This window comes from Pipistrellus kuhlii, unplaced genomic scaffold (genome assembly GCF_014108245.1).
Source record: "Pipistrellus kuhlii isolate mPipKuh1 unplaced genomic scaffold, mPipKuh1.p scaffold_m20_p_12, whole genome shotgun sequence".
Taxonomy (NCBI): Eukaryota; Metazoa; Chordata; class Mammalia; order Chiroptera; family Vespertilionidae; genus Pipistrellus; species Pipistrellus kuhlii.
In genome coordinates this window covers 12,002,073-12,025,162 of record NW_023425427.1, presented here as the reverse complement: position 1 = coordinate 12,025,162, position 23,090 = coordinate 12,002,073, and the positions used below count along the sequence as shown (strand labels likewise).

The window sequence follows — 23,090 nt, the reverse complement described above, 5'->3', positions numbered from 1 at the left end:
TTCTTGCATTTGCCTCTCTATCCTTAAGATTTTACTACTTTTATTAAGGCTTTATAAATTTTAGGACAAAATTTAGTTGAAACCAAATATAAATGGAAACTTTTTTTTTTTTCACTTTGTGAGTTCTGTCATAAAATGGCTCCTCTAAACAAAAAGTTCACAAAGAATACTGACTTTTATAATTTCTTGATACACAGCAAAACTTATATCTCTGTTTTCCTTAATATATGTACATCTTTATTCAATTCTCTTGATATTTGAAATGCAAATTTTGTCTGCCAAGCCCAGCCAGGCCAGTCTCATAATATGTCCTTGAGGATTTTACCAAGGTTTCTACACATTGATAGAGGTACATATCAGATATTTATTAAATTAAGTAAAACAATCCTCTATCTGAAATGAAATTGTTTTCATTTGATACATGAATTCCCAATGTTCTTTCCCAGGTAGAGATCTTGAATAATCAGGAGTTATACCAAATCATTTTAGATATCTGTAGAGCATTGTGCTTAATTAATTAATCACAATCTAATTAATTGAGCACCATGTAATCTAAAATAATTGAAAATTTAAATATTTTTGAAAACACCGAGACTGTGGTTTTGAAATATATTAGCTAAATCTTCAGTGACTCACAGATGGAAGAGAAACAGTGATGAGAGATTTAATGGTAAATTAACAGAGGTGCTGGTGAAGAATTATGGAATTGCAGAAGATTATCATCTTCTTGAAAATAGCAATTATTTGCATTTCTTTAGTATTTCAATTTTAGTATTCTTAAAGAAAAAACTTATTCATAATAAATCCAAAAACAATTCATATACCTATCAGAACTCATTAGAAATAATTAAATTTTATTTGTATGGCTCAATTAATTAAGCAGATTGAGTTCTGTAACCTAAGGGATTATATTTTTAGTAGAGAACAAAGAAAAAGGATGTGCCATTTTAATTTTTAATTGGAATAAAAATTTAATGCTATAGGGAAGGAATGCATTTTTAAATTTTTTCCTTGAATATCAATACTGATATAAGAGGAGAGAGAAGGAAAGGAGGAGGATTTTTTAAGATTCCCCAATCTAGTCATCCAGCCCCAGTATACTTACAAAACACTATTTCCCATTTTTTAAGCAGAAGTATTATTGATAGTGATAACTTGAAATTAATGCACAATAGATATGTATTTTATTTATACATGTTCTCATTTATGGAATCATTTATCATTAATATTATATTAGAAATCACGCTGAAGTACATAACATATGTAAACCTAGATATGTTCTTATCACTCATAAATTAAGCTAAAGAGATAAGATAAAATGTGCATGCTAACTATAATTCAATATAAAACAACCTATCAAAAATTATATATATATTTCTGCTTCAGCAATTTGGCTAGATTTCTATTGGAGTTAGAGGATGTGTTAGGACTCAGGCAAACCTGGATTCAAATTCATATTTTGCTTCTGTGATCTTCAGCTTTCTTATTTGTGAAGTACCCCTATCTGAATATGCTGTAGTAATGATTCAAAACATTAAAAATAAGGTACATAGGAGACTGCATTAGTATTACTAATGCTTCAATTATAGAGCAAGGCCACATCCACTGAGAAAATTGCAAATCCTTTTAGATGTTAAAAACAGAAGGTTTTTGTAATTACCTACCAATTATTTGTTCCCTTATGTAACATTTTAAAAGCAGATGTTGAGCATCAATTAATTTGTATTTGTTTAGGAGGGACTCTATCAACAAAAGAAAAACCTGTAAGTCAAATTTCCCATGCTTCCTTCCTGGAAAATCTGAGCCAAATCTGTCATTTGCTTCTGGCAAATATGCAGGATGTTATGGTATGACTTCTGCCTGAAGCTTCACACTTGGCTTCACCTGCTAAGCTTCACTCACAGTGGTGGGATTTTAAGTCACATAGCCTGCTCCAATCAACTCCGCCATTTAGTAGCAGTGACTTTCATTCCCCAGGCCTGTATTCCCTGTGTGGTAAAAAAGAGGGTTAACAATATGTATCTGAGAAGAATTGGGAGGATTAAAATAAATGACGCATACAGAATGTATGGTAGTGTGTCTAGAAACTATGCAGCAAATTATTTTGTTATTATATTATCATATTTCAACTACCTATTACTTTATATCCCTACTAGAGGCCCATTGCATGATATTCGTGCATGGGGGCGGGGGGTAGGGGAGAGAGAAGGGGATCCCTCAGCCTGGCCTGCAATGATGCCAGCAACCTGTGCCCCAGGCCGGCCTCTGGCCAGAGATCCACCCGTCCTCCCTCCTCCTCTTGGAATTATATCAAATGGTCACTTGTAAATTATGAAATTATTTCTAAAAATATTCACCTTTTAAAAATTTTTCCACTTACTAGTTATGTGACTTTGAACATGTTACTTAATAGCTCGAAGTCTCAGTTTCCCCATTCATAAAGTTTACCAACTTTAGACAGTTGTTATGTAGATCATATGAATCAATAAGTACAAAATAGTAAGCACAGGTCCTGGCAATATAAATGTTAGCTATTATTAATATAATAATCATCATCATTACTCCTTTTTTTAAAGCATAGTGTCAACACATGAATAAGGACCAAGTGTTAGCACTATGTTTACATGGTCTTTTAAGAGAAAAGATAAATGATGAAGTCATGTAGGAAATAAACAAAATTGGTTCCAATAAAAAAAAAAATAACATATATAATTAAGGATAAAATCTAGGCCTCAGCTTTGTCAATAAATCAAAATTAGGAAACAAGTTGCATGTTACTGTTGTCTGAATAATGGAATGAAGTGCAGATTTAGAATATGTTTAGAATATAAGTTATTTTATAGCCATATTATAGCCAGGACCTGTGTGTAGCAAATACTGAAGATTTTCTTGTCTATCTTTAATATTTGTTGTCTCTAAATTGTACCCAAGGACAAGCAAATATTATGACAGAAATGGTCATAGGGACCCAAACACTGGTCCTCATCCTAATTATGATGTATTTAGAGAAACAGCAACTGATAGAAGTTGTTCCTAAGTCTATAACATAGTTCAAAAATAAGCAGTTAGTTGAGCTTGAAAAGGAATACTTGTACTATAGACGGCAATGCCCACAGTCAGAACACAGCCACAATAAGAGATGTGGTTCCTTGCCCATTTCTTAATTGGATCATTCATCTTCCTTTTATTTAGTTGTATCAGCTGTCTGTAGATGTTAGCTGGAGCTGCAAAGTATCCTTGAAAGTTTATCATCTTGGGTGCATTTTATCGAATACCAAAATTCCCAGGACATTAAATTCTGTGGCAATATTTAGATTAGGGATAAACTTTTGCAACAACAGTAGTTTTGGGAAAAGAACCTTAGTGCCACAGCCTGCAACTGTTCAAGGGAAATTTTCCAACTTAAGGAGCAGAATAGAAGGACCCAATGAAGAAGAGTTATAATAAATAAAATTATTATAAAGTTGAGCAAAATTTGTAGGGGATCTTAAAAACAAACTAAGTAGAGTTCTTAACCCTGACTTCCCCCAAAAAATATTGGTTCTAAATATTGGTGGTTGTTTAACAGTTAATTTATTTTTTCAAAAAATTTTTTTCTGAATAGTCCAGAGAGATTTCTAGAGATAAAAGGAAAATTATTTTCTCTGAGAGATGAGTTCAAGTGTGCCCTGGCCAGGTGGCTCAGTTAGTCGGAACATTTCCTGTACACCAAAAGGTTACAAGTTTGATTCCCAATTGGGGCACATACCTGTTGGTTGATCCCCAGTCAGGGCAAGTACAGGAGGCAGCCATTCAATACCTTTCTCTCTCTCTGTCTCAAATCAATAAGTATATCTTTGGGTGAAGATAAAAGAAAAAATACCTTGTGTTCCTAATTTTTGATCCATGGTCTTTCCAATTTGGATTACTTCTCTAGCGAACACATTAACTGTTTTAGTGATATTATCCAGAGTTTTGATAATTTTTTTAAATAATTACATATAAAACTTTGTGTCTTTGCATATTCCCCTTATGAATAAAAGACTGGAGTAGGGCAGAGAACATAATTCCAATATTATCTGGGGTGACCAGATTTTCTAAGTTTATTTACAGTGCTTAATCTTTCTCTTCCAATGTTTGATAGTTTCTATTATAGAGAAATCTGCCTGCTTTGCCGTAATCTGAACTCTAACATTGGCATTATAGCCAGAGCATTGTAAATCTTTAAGAAAACTTTCAGAGAAATCAAGTACATAATGTTGGTTGAAATGAATAAGAAAAAAAAGTTATTTCTTTAACTTGTGGTCAAATGGAATTTCCAGCTATGGTAATTATGGTCTGAAAAATATATATTTAAAGAATGAGAATTTAAGATAGTTTAGGGAAATACAATAATTTAAATTCAAGAAGTTAATATTTTTCAAAAGCATTTACATCTTTTACACATCATTTCTTTGGTTATATAATCACAGGTAAAAACCTTTTTTTGGGTTCTTATTTTCTATCTATGATGACTTTACAAACATTTTGGTAATTTATGTTTCCCTTAACAATGTGAGATTGAATACTTTCCTACAATACCTCTACTGTTTTTAATTTCTATTTTCCATATCTTTCCACTCAATCAACATATTACTTATTTAAGAAGTTTGCCACATATCCAAACAAGTGGATTTTTAGAGCTATCTCTGCTTATTGCCTCTATTTCTCAGCCAATATCAACCATAGAAAATGCACAAAGCATTTATAGCATTTGGTGCACACACACATAATCATGTTTATACTATTTATGTATAATGTATTTTATACATAACAGGGTAAATATAGCATTATTTGATGCATAGATATTTTCTTTATACATCTTGATTCAGCAGTCACACTTAGGTGCATTCAAAACTAGTTATAGCTGTTTCTTCAGGTTGGTTGTTGAACATTATATTGGTCTGTAGAAAGGCATATGTATTTCATGCAGATGGCCCAAATTTCTCTTTATTTATTAATAACATGTACACAGTAGATATAAATCCAATCACATGAATAGCACAAATTCATTAAAATAATTCTTTATTCAGCATACATTCTTTGTCTGTGCTTGTGAACATTTATTACTGAAAAGCAAAAAGAATTTCTTTTTTATTTGGGTCACCCAGGAAAGAGAGGTGAGCTATAAAATCTACCTTAAACATACTTAAATAGAAATTCTAGAAAACATACTAATATGGCTTACCAGAAGGAACGAACTTTCTTTGAAATGCCCTTGTTATGTACCTATCTCCATTTCGCCAAAACTCTGACAACCTACTGGACTAGGTAAAAGAAAAGCATTAGTATGCATGCTGTTATTGCTCAAGCTATGTACTCACTGTACATCTGAGCTAGAAAAAATAGAAAAAATGGTGAAAAACATTTTAATCAAAATAAGAAGTAAATTGAAGTAGGGGTTATTGTGGCAAACAAAAGATGTTCATCACTGAACGATGATCTCAGGTAAGAATGCACTTAAATTACTTTCACAGAATGTCTCAGAGCAAGAGAACAATACCATTAGCCATCTCTGTCAAATCCAGCATTCATTTGTGGTAGATGATGGGGAAATTTTCTGGATCTGTTTTCACCAGAAAAGAGGAATTGGATTCTTGACTATTTATGCACTCTGCCCAAAAACTCCACCTAGATTTTTTTTTGTAAAGTGTGGCACAATGCTCCTGATGACTCATCTTATCAGTCGCCACCTTCTATCATTTGATTCACAGTTTATAGTCTATATTTACCATCAAAGTTATTTTTCTGATGACCTGAGAAAAATACTACCAATGAATCATAGAGGGTGGAGAACGCTGACCGTCAGAGCTTCAGTCACTCTGGGTGGCTATTAATCAAGATGATGCATTACTGAAGTAGCTGCTTGGGTTTGACTGAAAGCTGATTGCAGCTGCCTGCCTAGCATGTCAGAAGTTTATTTGCTATTTGGAGTATATGGAATGTGAATGTTAATGGTATGCATTTAAAGAAGGTGCAAATGGAACATGACGAGCCTCCAAGGAGGTCAATTTGGATGTGATATGGTGTTATGACATTACCAATAATACCCTCTGGAGATATATAAGGGTCATTTATGTGATGCCTGTGTCACACACAGATAAAGACATAATAGGGGACTGAATATACCTAAGTGGTAGTTTCAAAGGGCACATAATGCTTTGGGGTGAATTAGTGTCCACAACTGTACAAAACAATAAATATTTGCTAGAAGTCATATATGTTATGGCTTGGTCAGGACTGGCCAGGCAGTCAAAAATATTTTGTGATATTCTTAGAAATGAAAGGCCACACACAAGTAAATGCATCCATCAAAATATAAGAGATTCTGTTTTTGCCTGAGATGCAGAAACCTGGAAAGAGCACCACTTTCAAACAACAGAAGAAGCTAGATAATACAAAATCATAACCTTTCATGAACCCAAAGAGACAGCGGAAGTAATAGGGAAAATTGTTTAAATCCAGGGGGGAAAACAAGAGGGAAACGCTTGAGTCATCTCTTGCAGAATACGGGAGGATGATAGGCTGGACACTACACAAATGAGAAAGAAAAATGGGGAAAATATTAATAAATTACTAAAAGCTGAATCTGGCCTAGTGTACAGATATAAAACTCATGAGCATTAAAGAAACATGTACAGCCAAGCCTACTTTGGAGATAGTGTTCACTTCCAAACCACTGCAATAAAGTGAAGATTAGCATCCCTCAGAAATATTATAGGGTTGGTTAAGACAACCATAATAAAGCAAGTATTACAAGAAAGCATGTTATAATATTTTTGCTGGTGAAAGGCCCTGACTTCATTTTTTAAAAATGCACCACCTGTGAAGTGCAGTAAAATGCGGTAAGTCAGTCACTTGGGCCCATAGGCAGGCTCTTCTCCAAGTACTTCAACAAGGCATGCAGGAGAAAGATTGGAGGCAAGGTGGAGTGAGTGAATCATCTATACTAATAAAATGGTAATATGCTAATTAGACTGAATATCTTCTAGACATCCTTCTGGACAAAGCCATAGTGACGGGCTGAGGCAGAGGTGGTTATGGGTGATCAGCTGATGGGGGAGATGGGGGAGTTAGTGGGGCAATCAGGCCAGCAGGCAGAGGTGGTTAGGGGCGATCAGGCAGGCAGAAAGATTAGCATTAGGAGCCAATGGTTCTATGGGATCAGGCCTAAATCAACATCCCCCGAGAGGTCCTGGACTGAAGAGGGTGAAGGCTTGGCTGAGGGGGACCCATCCCCATGCACAAATTTTGTGCACTGGGCCTCTAGTCTATCAATAGTCATGGAAGAGGAGAACAACTGCTGTTCAAAAGGAAGATACAAAGCCCCACTCAGATGCTTCTCTGCTGCAAAAGTCTTAAATTACTGGGAAAGGACAATGAGTCCTGTAAACTGCAGCACATATTGCATAAAGAGGAAGGATTCATTAGAGATAGAAGAACCCATCCTGTGTTCCTATTATTAGACAACTCCTACCACTAGAGAAATGTAGGATCTTGAAAACACCCAACTAGAGTCCCAGGGAGATAATGCTTTGTTTTGTTTCATTTAGTTGCACTTTAAAATGCCACAAATAAGTCTGAGGAATCACCAGCATCTTAACTGTTTCTATAGCTGAGTAATTTAGATCTTATTTGTCAGCCTGCTGTTCTGCTTCTTTTTCAGAAAACTAGATACCATTCCCAAATTTTCTGATATATTTTTTAACTGCTGTGGCTTGAGTCAAACAGCTAAAATTAATATGTTTATTTACCATTTACAAAAGCATGGATGGAATTGGAGAGCATTATGCTAAGTGATATAAGCCAATTGGAGAAAGATAAATATCACATGATCTCACTCATATTGGGATATAATGATCAACATAATTTGTTTGATGAACAAGAATAGATCCAGAGACAAATGGCAGAGGAGTGGGGTTAGAGAGCAACCAAAGAACTTGTATGAATGTATATTAGCATAACCAATGAGTGAATACACTAGGGCTGTGGGGGCTTGTTCAGGATGGGAATGGCTTGCGGGAGAGGGGCAGGGAGGGTCAAGCAAGGGAAAAAGGAGACATATGTAAAACTTTAGACAATAAATAAAAAGTAAGAACATTGAAAAAAAATTAATACAAGTTTAATGTCATGTCCATTAAGAATTAACTCATCTTTCTGGGCTTCAGATAACTGAAAAAGCACTCCTGGTCTCATCCAAACACTGTGGATATATTTTTCACCCAAGAAATTTCTGCTTTCAACAAAAGAACCGTTCTCCTGAATAATGACCTTGATGTGGAAGTGAGCGTTCACAGACCTCGTCTTGTAACGGGAGCCCAGTGCAACACCCTTGATCATGGTCGTTACATGACTGCAGACAGTGTGAATGGTAGCCAGTCCCTTTCTATCTCCCCACCATTTGTCAACCTGGAGCCTCCTCTTTTTCTTTCCAAGGAGACTGGGTTCTTTGTTGATGTGGTTGAAGTCTGTCTTAAGGGTGCCTCTGGGGCTTTTCACAGTAACTTTGTGTCCCTTCAGAGTGATGTCTACATATTTTGGAATGCCAGCAGTCTGATTGCTAGAATGCTCTTCATCCTCACAGTAGATGCTGCAAAGAGGAAATGTTTTTTTAAATCCTGTTTTCCACCACCAACTTAGCAAAAATGAAGCAACTATGAAAAGCTCAGCTGAACCTGATGGCACTGAGCTGCCAGGAGTTATTACAGGTAACTGAGATGACAAGTCAGAATGGAAGAAACAATCAAGCCTTGAACCACTCACTGTAATATTATAGGCAAGAAGCTCAACTTGAGAGAGCACCAACTCCTCCCTCCTCCGTTCGTACCTGGAAGGTAAATCAGCACATATACGGGTGTCATCTCTCTGTGGGTGACGCTCTGAACAGACAGTGCAGTTGTGTGGAGCTGGAGGCTGGAAGAGGACAAGGGAGAAGGGCTAGGAGTGGGAAAGGACTGAGTACTTAGTCAGAATGGGGAAAGGTGTCTTTAAGGTTCCCCACCTCCCCCCAGGAAAGAAGTCTACACAAAGGCATCTGAGGAAAGCTTTTGCCAAGTGGCCCAGATAAAGAGGCTTCTGAATGGTGGCCCTTGGGCTAGGAATGCAGATTTGTGTAAGCACAGCCAACTGGCTAGGGAAGCCTGAGTCCTTGACTATAACTTCCTTCCAAAACTGTGATGCATTGACTGTGTACCACGTTTCCTGCAAAGAGGGCAGCTTTTCCCTTAAGCCTGCCAGGTAAAGCCTTTGAAAATGCCTTGTGGTTGAACCTGAAAAATCACTGATAGGCTTTTTTGCCAGAAGCCGAACTCCTCAGTAACATGCAATAGCAGTCTTCCATTGACAATGTGAAGAGAAATCTCCCTCGGGACATATGTACAAAGGACAAACTGAAAGCTGAGTATGGAAGAAAAACATAAGGAAAACTTTCTAGGAATCCAGCCCTTAAGTACAAGCTAGCACTAGAAAAATTCGAAGATATTGGTACAATAAAGGTAACCACAAAATCCAAATGTAGCTTAGCTCCTGATTAATATGGCCCAGGTACTAATGGCTTAATAAAAAAACAGACATGCCCATTTTCAGACATAATTACTATTAACCATTTTTACTGTGTGATCATGATGTCTGCCCACTAATAAAAAAATATTAAAAATAGATTAAACAAAGCAAGAAAAAAGTAATCCACTGCCAACAAAGTAATGAACAGAATGAGACTCAGAGATAATCCATATGTTACTATTATCATACAGGGAATATTAAGTATACATATATTTTAGAAGCTCTAGAGAAGTAGAAAACAGTATACACTAACAAATGAGGAATCTCAGCATAGAATTATGAGAAAAATTCCATTAGAAATGCTAGAAGTAAAGAACAAGATAATACAGATGAAGATTGTGTTTGCTTGATGGACTCATTAGTAGACTTGACATAGCCAAATACAGAATTATGGGCTTAAACATAAGTCAATAGCAATTAACCATGCTGAAACAAAGTGAAAAATAGAGTAGGGAGGAAAACAGAATAGAGCATCAAAGAGCTATGAGAAAATATCAGACCACCAAATATATGTGTCACTGGGGATTCAGGAAGAGAAGAAAGAGATAACGGGGTCAAGAGATATTTAAAGAAGTAATGGCACATAATTTACAAAATCGATAAATATTGTAAATTATAGAGTTAATGACCCTAGAGCCGTGGTCGGCAAACTGCAGCTCTGGAGCCACATTCAGCTCTTTGGCCCCTTGAGTGTGGCTCTTCCACAAAATACCATGGCCTGGGTGAGTCTATTTTGAAGGAGTGGCATTAGAAGAAGTTTAAGTTTAAAAAATTTGACTCTCAAAAGAAATTTCAATTGTTGTACTGTTGATATTTGGCTCTGTTGACTAATGAGTTTGCTGACCACTGCCCTACAGAACCCAGGATAAACACTTGAAAACAAACACAAGACAAATTGTAAAAAAATGCTAATGAAGGCAACCAGAAAAAATAAAACAGTATGTAGAAATAAGAAAGGTAATAAATATGTCTTTTTATTGTCTAAGTCTGTGCAAATGGGATGACCATAGGGCATTGCAAGAAAAAAGTCTATCAACCCAGTATGCTATAACTAGTGAAAATACTTTTCTAAACTTGAAGATAAAAATAAAGAATTTTAAATAGATATTACACTTCAACCCAGACCCCACAGCCAGCTTTGAATATCAGAGAGTATTTTTGCATCACATTAATGTCCTTGATGAAGACATCAAAGTTTCTTCCACATTATTCTCTATAGGTCAATGAATGCTGACTCTCCCAACATTTGCATAATTAAGGGGGAATCATTCAAGTGGATATTTGCAAAACACAGAGTTCTGCTTCAAGGTGATTTCTATTCTTTCTAAAATACAAAAGTTTCTGGCAACATATAGCTAGCAGTTATGTTATTCTTATCATGTGTGCCATCCAAGGTGCTATATCATAGGTCAGAGAGTTCTGGAAGAGAAGGCAGTGGTCTGAATTAATTCAACATATATTTGTTAATCTACTAGCATATATCACCAGACATTGGTGACCTGAAATTAATATATCAGATACATATTTTAGAAGTATTACTTTGGAGAAAGTCTGGAAATTAAGTGAAGCATGAGAAAGGAAAAAGGTAGAAGGCCTATTCAAGTAAGAAATTAAAGCAGCCAAGACTATAGTCTAGTCTTTCTTAACTAGTCTTGATAGTGTAACAAAATATAGTCTGGACAAGTTTTGAGAAATAGTATTAACATGATATATGAATTGATGTGAATATTTATCAGAACCAGAGTAGTCAATGTAACCATTATTTTACATTCAGAACTTGGAAGAAAGAACAAATTTGGTAATAAATGCATTTTAAGCAAATTGGATTTTAGATATATAATAGGTTTATAACAAGTTTTAAGACTCCAGAAATACAGAATTAAGAGTAAGAATTAAGACTGCAGATTATTGCAGTCACGCAATACTAATGGGGAATTTTTCAAAGACAGAGACTGTAGAAAGGATAAAAGGGGTCAAGTATAGATCCCTGGAGGAATATAAACTTTCACAGGGCAGGATAGATAGGTACCCACAGGCATACTAACCAATAAGCTTTAATGAGAGTGGAATCATCAAACCTAAGAGAGTTTGATTAAACACACACACACACACACACACACACACACATCCTGTTTAGAAGTTAGAGAAGATAAGGAATAAAAGTGGGAAATGTCTTTGAAAATAAGGAAGTTTAGAATGACTCAGTCTGAACATTTTTATTGGATTTGAAGGTAACAACAGTGAAAATGTGGTTGTATGATTCAACAGTGGCATTTCTCTTTTTTGCACCTGAAGCTTTCAACATATGCTTTTATTTTGGAAATGAAATGATTCTTGAACCTCCACAAGAAGAAGAACAATATAAATGATCTAAATTAATGCAACTATAGAGAAAGTGCATTCAACACAAATTTAAAAAACTGTAATTTATATGAACTTTCCAGGTATTAAGTGCTGAACATCTTGAAAGTACATTAGGGATCTCAGTTTTGCTGTTGTAGCCCTTATAATCTTCAACTTATGAAAATTTGCCAGCAAAAATATTTCATGTATTTGAAATCAGTTACAATCACCTTTGATTTTTCTTTCTTAAGCTACAATTTCAAGAGTGTGAAACACTCCTCAAAGAGCATTTTCTTTTATTCATGACACTTAAAAAGCAATTTATTTCCCAGTAAAGATAATTATATGAGCAGATCACCCAACACCTTTCTATTAGCAAAATTTGAAGTTGAAATATACATAATGTAACCCTATTATTTTAGCATTATGGTAGAATTACTTTATATGAATGGTACTAGAGGCCCAGTGCATGAAATTTGTGCATGGAAGGGGGGATCCCTCAGCCTGGCCTGCACCCTTTCCAATCAGGGACCCCCTACCAGCAGTTGGACATCCCTCTTGCGATCCTGGACTGCTGGCTCCTAAACGCTAGCCTGCTTGCCTGCCTGATTGCCCCCAACTGCCCCCTGCCAGCCTGGTCAACCCCAACTGCTCCCCTGCTGGCCTGGCTGCCCCCTAACTGCCCCCCTGGCTACCGCCTAACTGTCTGGAAGGAAGTCAGACGTCAGGAAGATGTCTGGTCACCCAGTCTATTAGCATATTGCCACTTTATTAAAAATAAGACGGATGATTTGGTCCTGATAATTTACTTAAAATTTGTACAAAATTTATACAAAGTAATATTTTTAATAAGAAAGAATAGGAATTAGTCACTTATACACATTCACTCAATCTTATCCAACCATTGATAATTGAGAATATTAACTGTCCTGTGTCCTAGAGGAGTAGAAAACTTAAGTATACATCTGAATTATCTGACATAGAGACTGTAAGGAAGTTGGTAGGGGAAGGAGAGAGGGAACATAATAGTTTGATATCATCATGGACACTTTGAGAGGTGTTCTGGGAAAACCATTGACTGAGTTAATGCAGGGAAGGAGATATGCAGCTGAGAATATTGCCCCAAAATAACAGTTCTCAAAACTGTTAGTGAGAAGAGTATGGTCATACAAAATATATAACAGGCAATTCATAAAGGCTCCAACTTTCCTTGCCCTCTAAACAGGGATTGTAAATAAGATACCAGGTAATTATATGATTGGACTTTGAGTACCAGTATACATACCACATTTAAATTTTGCCCCAAAATTTTCTTTTCCCTTACATTGATTTCAGTATGCTAATACTAATTACTATTTGTGGAGTGGGTGTCTACAGTTTTCAGACTATTTCTATTGACATAGGTCAGGAGTATAATTTTCAAATATATTCTAAAATTCCATAGATTACACTTTCTCTGTTGAATTTTCCTTTGTAGTGTAGAAACTTTTTGGTTAATATAGTCCCACCTATCCATTTTTGTTTTTGCTACTTGTGCTTTTAGTGTCATAGCTAAGAATTCACTGCCCAGACCAGTGGTCGGCAAACCGGTCTGAGAGCCACATGTGGCTCGAGAGCCACGGTTTGCTTCTCTATTGACTAATGAGTTTGCTGACCAGTGACCTAGACTCTCGATTCCAATAATTACAGACTGTTGTTGTTCCTTGTGATTAAGCCCCTATCCCAGTGGTCGGCAAAGTCATTGGTCAACAGAGCGGTAAACCAGGGCTCGCGAGCTGCATGTGGCTCACGAGCCGCAGTTTGCCGACCACTGGCCTAGACGAATGCCATTGTTTTCGCCCCCCCCCCTTTTTTTTTATAATGTCTAGGTGTTTTATAGTTTCAGTGCTTATATATTTAATCCAGTTGGAATTGATTTTTGTGTATGGTGAAAGATAAAGATTCAATCTTATACTTTTGCATGTGGGTAACCATTCTCTACCCACAACCCCCCCCCCCAAAAAAAAAAAAATTTGTTGAAAAGACAATTCGTTTCCTCATTGTATATTCTTGGCACCCACATTAGAGATCAGTTGATTGTATATGAATACCAAGCTTATTTCTGGGGGTTCTATTATGTCCCATTGATTGATATGTCTGTTTTTATGTCACTAAAATACTATTTTAAGTATTGTAGCTTTGTAATGTATTTTGAAGTCAGGAAATGTGATGCTTTGCGTTTTGTTCTTTTTTTTCAAGATTTGTTTGGCTATGTGACACTTTTGTGATTTTACATAAATTTTAGGTGTTGGGTTTTTGTTTTGTTTTTTCAATTTTTGCCAAATTGCTATTGAGATTTTAATTAAGATTGCATTGTCCAGTCAGTGTGGCTCAGTGGTTGAGCATCAATCTATGAACCAGAAGGTATGTAAGATTCCCATTAGGGCACATGCCCAAGTTGCGGGCTCCATCCCCAGTGTGGGGTATGTAGAAGCAGCTAATCAATGATTCTCTCTCCTCATTGATGCTTCTATCTCTTTCTCCCTCTTCTTTCCCCTATGAAATCAATAAAAGAATATTTTTTTAAAAAGACTGCTCTGAAGCTGAAGATAGTTCACTTTGGGTAGTATGGACATTTTAACAATTTTAAATCTTCCAATGCATAATCATGGGATATCTTTACATTATTATCACATAGTCTTTCACATGTAAATTTCTTACCTCCTTGGTTAAGTTTATTTTTAAATATTTTGTTATTTGGAATGAGGTTTTCAGAACTTCTGTAGTGAAATTTTGAGCTTTTGTTCTTTCAGCCTTCCCCATTATTGTAATAACTGATATCACTGCTCTCTGATTTTTCTTAGTATTGCTGCATTCAGAATCAGAAGTGCAAGAATCTTGTCCATTCCAGGCTGCAGTGGCATCAGCATCCAATCTTTACTCCTGGCTATTATTGAGAATTACATAAGAAAGGGTATCTGTTTTTGAGCAAAAAACAGTGCCCCTTGGGCTATTCTTGACCAAAAGCAGAACCAATTAGGAAAGAATAGGTAGAATAATTCTGACATTAGTGGCTTGGCTTGTTTCTGATAGCAGTAGTGAGTCCAAGATGTGGCCTAGGGAAATCTCTGGGACATATAAAATATTATAGTTTCCCCGAATTAGATTTTCTAGGGAGCAGACACTAAGATAAAATTAAACTTGATAAAAATTATCTAATAGTTAATACCTATTAGAGAAGAAAGGGAGAGGTCCTGAGAGGCTGAGAGAACTATCAGAATGTGCTATACTGCAGGTATAGCAGAGCAAAGGAGAAAAGGGAAAATGGAAGGGGCTGTAGAAGCACCTGAAACTGAAGTACGATTGTAAAGAAAGCTCAACAAGACTTCCAGGGAGTCCCAGAGTTCAAGTGGCCCATCACAGTAGTTTTTTGTCTCCCAGAAATGGACTTGCATGTGGTATACCTGCCCTTCTCAACCTTCAGCAGCGAGAGGCAAATGGAAAGCATGGCCTTGGCATGAATGTGGAAATACATTTCAAAGCACAGCAGCTGGGGCCATGGGTCAGTTATGCTTTCTGAAGTGAGAGATGTAAGAGGCACATTATCATGACGGCCACCTACCCTCAGGTGTGGTCTTTTCCAGATGACTAATTGTCTTCTATAGAACGGGAATGAGCAATGACAAAGCATATGCTCTCCTAAAACCCAAATCCAAAAATGCAATGACCATCAATCAATTTCTAATTGTGCAATAGTAAGCATACTGCAATAATGCCTTTCAGTTCCGGTGTCACTAAGGTAGTGTTCCTGATTTAAATGTCTACAAAGTTTAAAAAAAAAACAAAAAAACAGATGAATTTTTTTGCAAACTGATTACTAAATAAAACATTTATTGTGTACCAATAAATTGTGCCACTCCAGTTTTTCCAAATATTCTTCAGCATGGAAAATACAGCAAAACAATTTACCATCACTTTTCACAAAAGAATGTTTGTACTTCTTCCTCATCTCTACACAATTTAAATGAATGCACCATAAAGGCTGACATTATGAAACCATTTCACAGCAATGCAATCATTTTCCTCATACACCCATTTGTAAGAAGGAGGGTGTTTGTTTTTTTAATGCACCTGAAAAAACAAATTTGAATAACAGATACAGGTGCCCTACACACAGGCAAAACCATTTTGCACCTATAAAGAGCACATTTTACAAGGAAAATACCACACATTTTAGTGTCCCTAAAGCATTTTTTTAGATCTTGCCATTGCTTACTTCAGCAAAGGTCAGTGCTATCTTATCAGCCAATTTTCTGTTTACATGTTATGAGCCCAGCGTACTTGTTATAGGTTGACATGAACCAGAATTGAGAAAAACTTACAGTTTTATTATAAATGAGGACATCACATAAAGAAGCATAGAGTCCATGTCTTACCTTATTCTCAGTAAATTCAGTGACCAAATAACATGTAATAGTCCAGAGGTTCTGCTTGTCTCCTGCTGAAAATAATTGGTTTTCAATTGTGATGGTCCACAAGGGGCATGGTTAGAGAGTGTAATGGAATTATAGAGAACTCATAATAACTGAACTTTTTCTGAAAAATTCAAAATAATATAATTTTTGTTTACATTGTGTAAAACATAGGGCACATCTAGCAAAAGCTAAAGGCTAAACAGAGAAAGCTAAAGGCTAAACTTTTAAATTTAGTTTTAGTTAAAAATAAAATAACTATGCCAAAACCAGTTTGGCTCAGTGGATAGAGCTTCAGCCTGCGGACTGAAAGGTCCCGGGTTCGATTCTGGTAAAGGGCATGTACCTTGGTTGCGGGCACATCCCCAGTAAGGGGTGTGCAAGAGGCAGTTGATTGGTGATTCTCTCTCATCGATGTTTCTCTCTATCTCTCTCTCTTCCTTTCTGTAAAATATCAATAAAATATAGTTTAAAAATAAAATAACTATAAGCATAAATATTTTATATGGAGGATTATTATGAACCAAATAATGGGCTTTTCTTTTTTCTCCTTCATTCCCTCTTTCCCTTCCTTTCATTCCTTCTTTTTTTCTTTCCTAGTTTCTTCCCTCCTGTCTTTCTAATTATTTAGTAAATCAATTATTTTAGTTGGTAATGTTGAAAAACAAATCCATTGTGTGACTTCAAATCCCCAGTTACTTATTTACTGTCTCAATCAGATAAAAAAGGAACAATTTGGAAACCACTTGTAGTTTTTTTATCATAGTAATAGAAGACAAAAATCACTGCAGAGGCTATCCAGTTAGGGTAATGCACTTTTGAAATTTTAAAGTCACATGTGCTGTTTGTATTTATCATAAATTCTACAATCCTTTATTTAATCTTCCAAGAATGAGACTGTCAACTCTAAAGTTTATGATAACTATAAAAACTGTGTAAAATGCTTGTTTTATCAAGTGTTTTTGCTCAGTTACACCACCATAAAGCATCTCTCTACTGAGTAATGAAATCACTCCCTTAAGCTGTAAGTGAACTCACTCAGCTTTGTGTTGATTAATGCACCACCCTGCATATATAAGCTTAACAACTCTAGCTAACTAACTCTAGTAACATAGTCTGACTTAAATCTGCAGTTTGTTTGAATAAAGAGTGTCTCTAGCAATTTAGATTGTTTATCTAATTATAAAATATAAGTAGAAGCTAAAGTGAAGAGAAAAAGTCTTTGATTAAACCTAATCAAGTGTTCAAAGTAAGATAACTGATGTGTATATATGTTTACATTTGTAATAGAAATGATTGGTTACTGAGTCTTCAAAATCAATGCTAGTCCAGGTAGCCACTGTGCCTAGCACAGCTTTTTTCTCTACATGTACATATGCAAATTCTGCTCATTTTGCTCAAACACTTTTCACAATCTACTTTATTCCATGATTATGTCTGACCATTCTTTTAAAAATCTATTGAGATAAATTTCAAAGTACTACAATATTCTAAAAGCTCATTTTCTAAGCAGCGCTAACACCTTTTTATGTCTTACTTTTCTCAAAGGATATGAAAGGAATCTAAATACATGCTTTACAAAAATTAGTCCATATATTTTTCTTTCATCTCCTACTTACATATCTTCTTAAACTATTCTGTAACCTCTCTTTCTAAGCCTTGAAATATGTTGTTAGCTGTCTTTTCTTTAAAAAAAATAATATATATATATATATTGATTTCAGAGATGAAGAGAAAGGGAAAAAGAGATAAAAACATCAAGTATAAGAGAGAATCATTGATAGGCTGCCTCCTGCATGACCAGGGACCAAGACCGCAACCTGGGGATAGGCCCTGCCCAAGAATCGAACTTTGACCTCCTGGTTCATAGTTTGATGCTCAGTCACTGAGCCACTTTGGGCTCCCATCTTTTCTTTGCCATTTTCTACCATATGTTTGTTTCTCTAATTTTCTTCTTATCTTTTCTCTTTTAATTATGCAGATAATTTACCCTTTCTTTACTGTAGAAATTGGAGGGTTTTTGAACAAAAACAATATTCTCCTTAGCAGGAAAGAAAAGGGGAGAGTTGATAAATACCTTGTGCTAATATTTGTGTCTTTTACTTATGGAGTCAATATCAATGCTTATTGAGAACCTGCTGTGTGTCAGGCCTTGTACCAAGTAAATACTGGAGATATAATGGTGACTATCATGTTCTGCTTTCCAAGAGCTCACAATGTCACGGGGAGTCAAGAGAAGTAAACAGTGTCAAAACATTATAACTGTTTTAAGAATATCTATGAGGTAGGTACAAGGTGCAGTGGGAGGGATATTGAAGAGTTTTATTGTATAATGAGCATGTGATGTTTAAGGAACTACAAGTTGTTACATTTAGTAGATTTTAGAATGAAGTGTCAATTCAGGAATTTATTACAAACTATCTCAGAAGACATTAAAAAACCCCTACCTTAACTTTTATTTTCATTTAGTATATGTCCTTTCCCAATATTCACACTTCAGCAGAGACTCCATTTTATTCACTCTTATACAGGTGTCCCCCAAAAATGTATACATACTTTAACAGCTGATAGTTCAATTTTGAAAATTAAATGTATTTTAACAAACACTGCTTTTATAATTATTCAAAGTGTGTGTATACATTTTTTTTTAGTATATATGCTGCCGAAGCGAGCACGTGTGTATACATTTTTTGGGACACCCTGTATATTGGAAAATACCAGCACAACACCTGACAGAGTAGGTTCTCATAAAATCTTTCTATGGTTTTCATTACATGTATTTCTTCTATTAATTGATAACTTGTGCCCTTCACTAGCCTCCTGCCGACTAACTTGAAACTGTCCTTTGTGATACAATTATTTTAGTGTTTCTGATTCATCAAATAACACACAAATTATAACACTGGAGTTTTTACTTGAGTAACAGTTTATACCATCCACATATCAAACTAGAAAGAGATGAAATAACTTGTCTGAGACTATCAATTACAGGTGAAAATTGCCTATATATGACATATCTTTGTTTCATTCTTCCTTCACTGTCTGCCTCCTATCTCAGAGAATGAGACAGAAAATTGAAATACTGATACTTGAGACAGCAAGAAAACAAATTTTCTTACCACCATTTCTCCAAATCCCTAAGGAACATAACCTCCTGGAGGTAGTAGTTTAATAGGAATAAGTTACTAGCAAAAGTGTTTAACAGTAGATCCTCTAAGTTTTTTCATGGACTCAATTGAGTTGAAAGTTAGAAAAGTTATTCTTAGGACCCCCCAAAAAAGCACTACCTTAGAAAAGGAGAGAAGATCAGGTATACATTAAAATTTAGAATTTAAATTGGGAGTATTACTGTATATATGAATTCTAGATTCTAGAGACTTAGAACTGATTTCTAGGCCAAGAACAAGTTCAATACCATTTCTATAGAAAAAAATCACAGTTGAATGTATTTCACATATGTCCAAGAGTAAAAATAAGTTTTAAATAATAATGGGAGATTTTAAAAGGGGCAGGGGAGAAAGGCAAGATGATCTAGAAACATAGAGTATTTATTTGTGACACACTATTTATCACAAATATTATGTAATTATTATGTGTTGTTATGTAATTAGCACCATTGTCATTTGCATTAACTGTGGCCCAATATCTATTCTCACATGTCTCCTCCCCTGCCAATATTTTTATTTATTTATTTATTTTGCCCCTTCATTATTTTTAATTATTTTTAATTTTACATATCTTCCCTTTCCCCCCATTGTCCTCTCCCAACCTGACACCACCACCCAGCTCTGGCCTTCAAACCTCCCCCCATGTCTGTGTCCATTGTTTATGCTTACATATGCATACTAGTGCACCAGTGCACAGATTTGTGCACATTGAAAGGAAACTAATTAGAAAGTGGCTGGCAGGGTGGGACTGGGTAAGACAGGCCAGACACACCCTTACGCCAACCTCCCTTGGTCCCGCCTCAGCCAGCCAGCTGCCCCTGGGGCAGCGCTGTGGCTCAAAGGGTATCTGCGGAGTGAGTGGTATCTCTCTGGCAGGTGAGGTCTCTCGATCTGGCCTGCAGAAATCAGGCCAAAACCAGCACTCTGGCATCCCCCAAGCAGTCCTGATTATGAAAGGGTGGTTCTCGGGTGACACATCCTGGAATCAGGCTTCCTTCTCTTTGGTTCCAGGGTGCATTACATGAGAACCACCACTGCCAAGTCACCGCAGCTCAGCAGCTCCTATGTTGAACATTTTCCCTTGATGGTCATTGCATGTCATAGCTACTGGACTGATGGTCAGACAGCCTGATGGTTGCTTAGCCTTTTATATATATATTGCACAAATTCATGCATATTGAAAGGATATTAATTAGAAGAAATATTTTTTTAAAATATATTGACTTTTTACAGAGAGGAAGAGAGAGGGATAGAGAGTTAGAAACATCAATGAGAGAGAATCGTCTATCAGCTGCCTCTTGCACTCCCCCACTGGGGATGTGCCTACAACCAAGGTACATGCCCTTGACGGGAATCGAACTCAGGATCCCTCAGTTCTCAGGCCGACACTCTATCCACTGAGCCAAACCAGTTTCAGCAGAAGAAATATTTTAATATCATTGTTCACCCTTTCTCTATAATAGAAGTGTCAACCAAATTCAAGATTGACAATGACAGATCAAAACACACGCGTGCAATTGGCACCAATAAGAGTTTTGTATGTATCACGCATGCACAAGTTGAATTAACATTTTAAATTTACTTAATTAGACCTCATTTCTGATGTAGCTTAACTTTTTCCAGCCCTGTGAAGCACTCCAACTTCTCTTTCAGATAATTTTTAGCAACACAGCAATAAATATCAACTTGAAGCAAATCATTATTGTAGATCACGAAGGGAGAGAATAAAAGGTAAAATATTTAACTGCAGAAGTGTTTAACTATATTCTGTGCAGTGAGAAAACCTGGAGTCATTTTCAAGTTTCACATTTCTTACTTCTTTTCGGTCAGGTCAAGTTTCTAAGCTTTCTAAATCTTTGTTTTCCCACAAATGTAAAGAAAGTAGGATTCCACTGAGTCTCCTATCTAACTACTCCATGACTTCTATGAAGATCAAATGAGATGAGGAATGGAGAAATGCTTCACAGACATTTGGTTAAAGTGTAAAATGTTTCCACCTGGCTATGAAGCAAGTTGTGTTCCTAGGCTGAAGAAGTTCCAAAGAGGATAGTCACTAGGGAGAAGAGTGATAATAATAAGGTATTGCTACATTATGTCATTATCCAGCGCCCTCAGCAACTGTTTCTGAGCAGTGCTGGGCTGAGGACTGCATTTTGTATTGACAGAATCTGCTGTGATTTGGTGGGGTGTAACTCTGGGCTGGTGGCAGGGCCTATGTCCTACTTTGGGGAATCCAAGTATTGCTTTGTGGGCACCAGGTCCGCAGTGTTGTTTCTCTGTAAATGGCCAGTACATGTCACAGCAGCTCCTGTGTTGAGCATCTCCTGGTGATCAGCATGTGTCCTAACAGCCAGACAGTCAGACACTTAGCATATTATCCTTTTATATAGATAGATAAGTTCTTTTGTTGATCTTAGGCATATGAACACCTAGTTAAGAGACATTACCTAGCCTCTCTTGCCATCTGACTAAATTTTGAATCTCAGTGTGAAGCCAAAGTGATATATATTCAATTTTGGGAATATATGCTTATAAAAAAATATTTAAGCTGAAACCAGTTTGGTTCAGTGGATAGAGAGTCGGCCTGCGGACTGAAAGGACGCAGGTTTGATTCCAGTCAAGGGCATGTACCTTGGTTGCAGGCACATCCCCAGTAAGGGGTGTGCAGGAGGCAGATGATCAATGTTTCTCTCTCATCGATGTTTCTAGCTCTCTGTCCCTATCCTTCTTCTCTGTAAAAAATCAATAAAATATATTTTAAAAATAAATAAATAAAAATAAAAAATATTTAAAAACGCATTTTAAAAAACATTAAAAACAACATTAACTAAAACCTCAGAAAACAAATTCAAATAAATAAGTATACAAATAAAGAAAGCACACTTAACATTATTATAGTTTGACAATGTAGAATTTGAAGTAAAAAGCATAAACTTGGAAAAAAACTATCTTATATTCATGAAGTTTATAATTCATTATAAAAGATAAGAGGATAAAAATGCATGTGCTGAGTAATATATAGCACTTGAATATATAATAAAAAACTCTTACTAATTCATAGAGAAGTTTATAGAAGCAGAATAAAGATGGAAGATAATAATATACCTCTCAGTTTTTAATAGCTCACATGACTACAAACATAAATTCAGATAGAGAGTACTCAAATGTTACAATTAATAATATGCTATCATTTATATACATTTTATCACCACCACTGAAATAATTAAATATTGAAAATATAATGGTCCCATAAATTCCATGAAGCAGAAATTATATAGGCCATAACTCAGTCTCCCCTCAAAAAATTGAAAAAATATTTTTCAAAGCTGTACCAAGCAGGCACAAGGAAAACATTCTAAATGACAGTTTAAGGTAATTCTTTAAATAATCAGCAAATTGAGAACAAGTTTTGATTATAGATATAAAAAAAAGAATATATTAAAAGCTGAAATATTAGAAAATATCACATCAAAAACGCTTTGAACTTTGACATAGAGAAGCAACAAAATGAAATAGCTTAAAGATTATAAAAAATATTAGAAAGTTCATG

General features: G+C 35.7%; 1 pseudogene; it reads right to left on the bottom strand.

The window, feature by feature from the left end:
- Positions 1–1,937: 1,937 nt before the first annotated feature.
- LOC118716691 lies at positions 1,938–15,910 on the bottom strand (annotated as a pseudogene).
- Between the last annotated feature and the right edge of the window lie 7,180 nt (positions 15,911–23,090).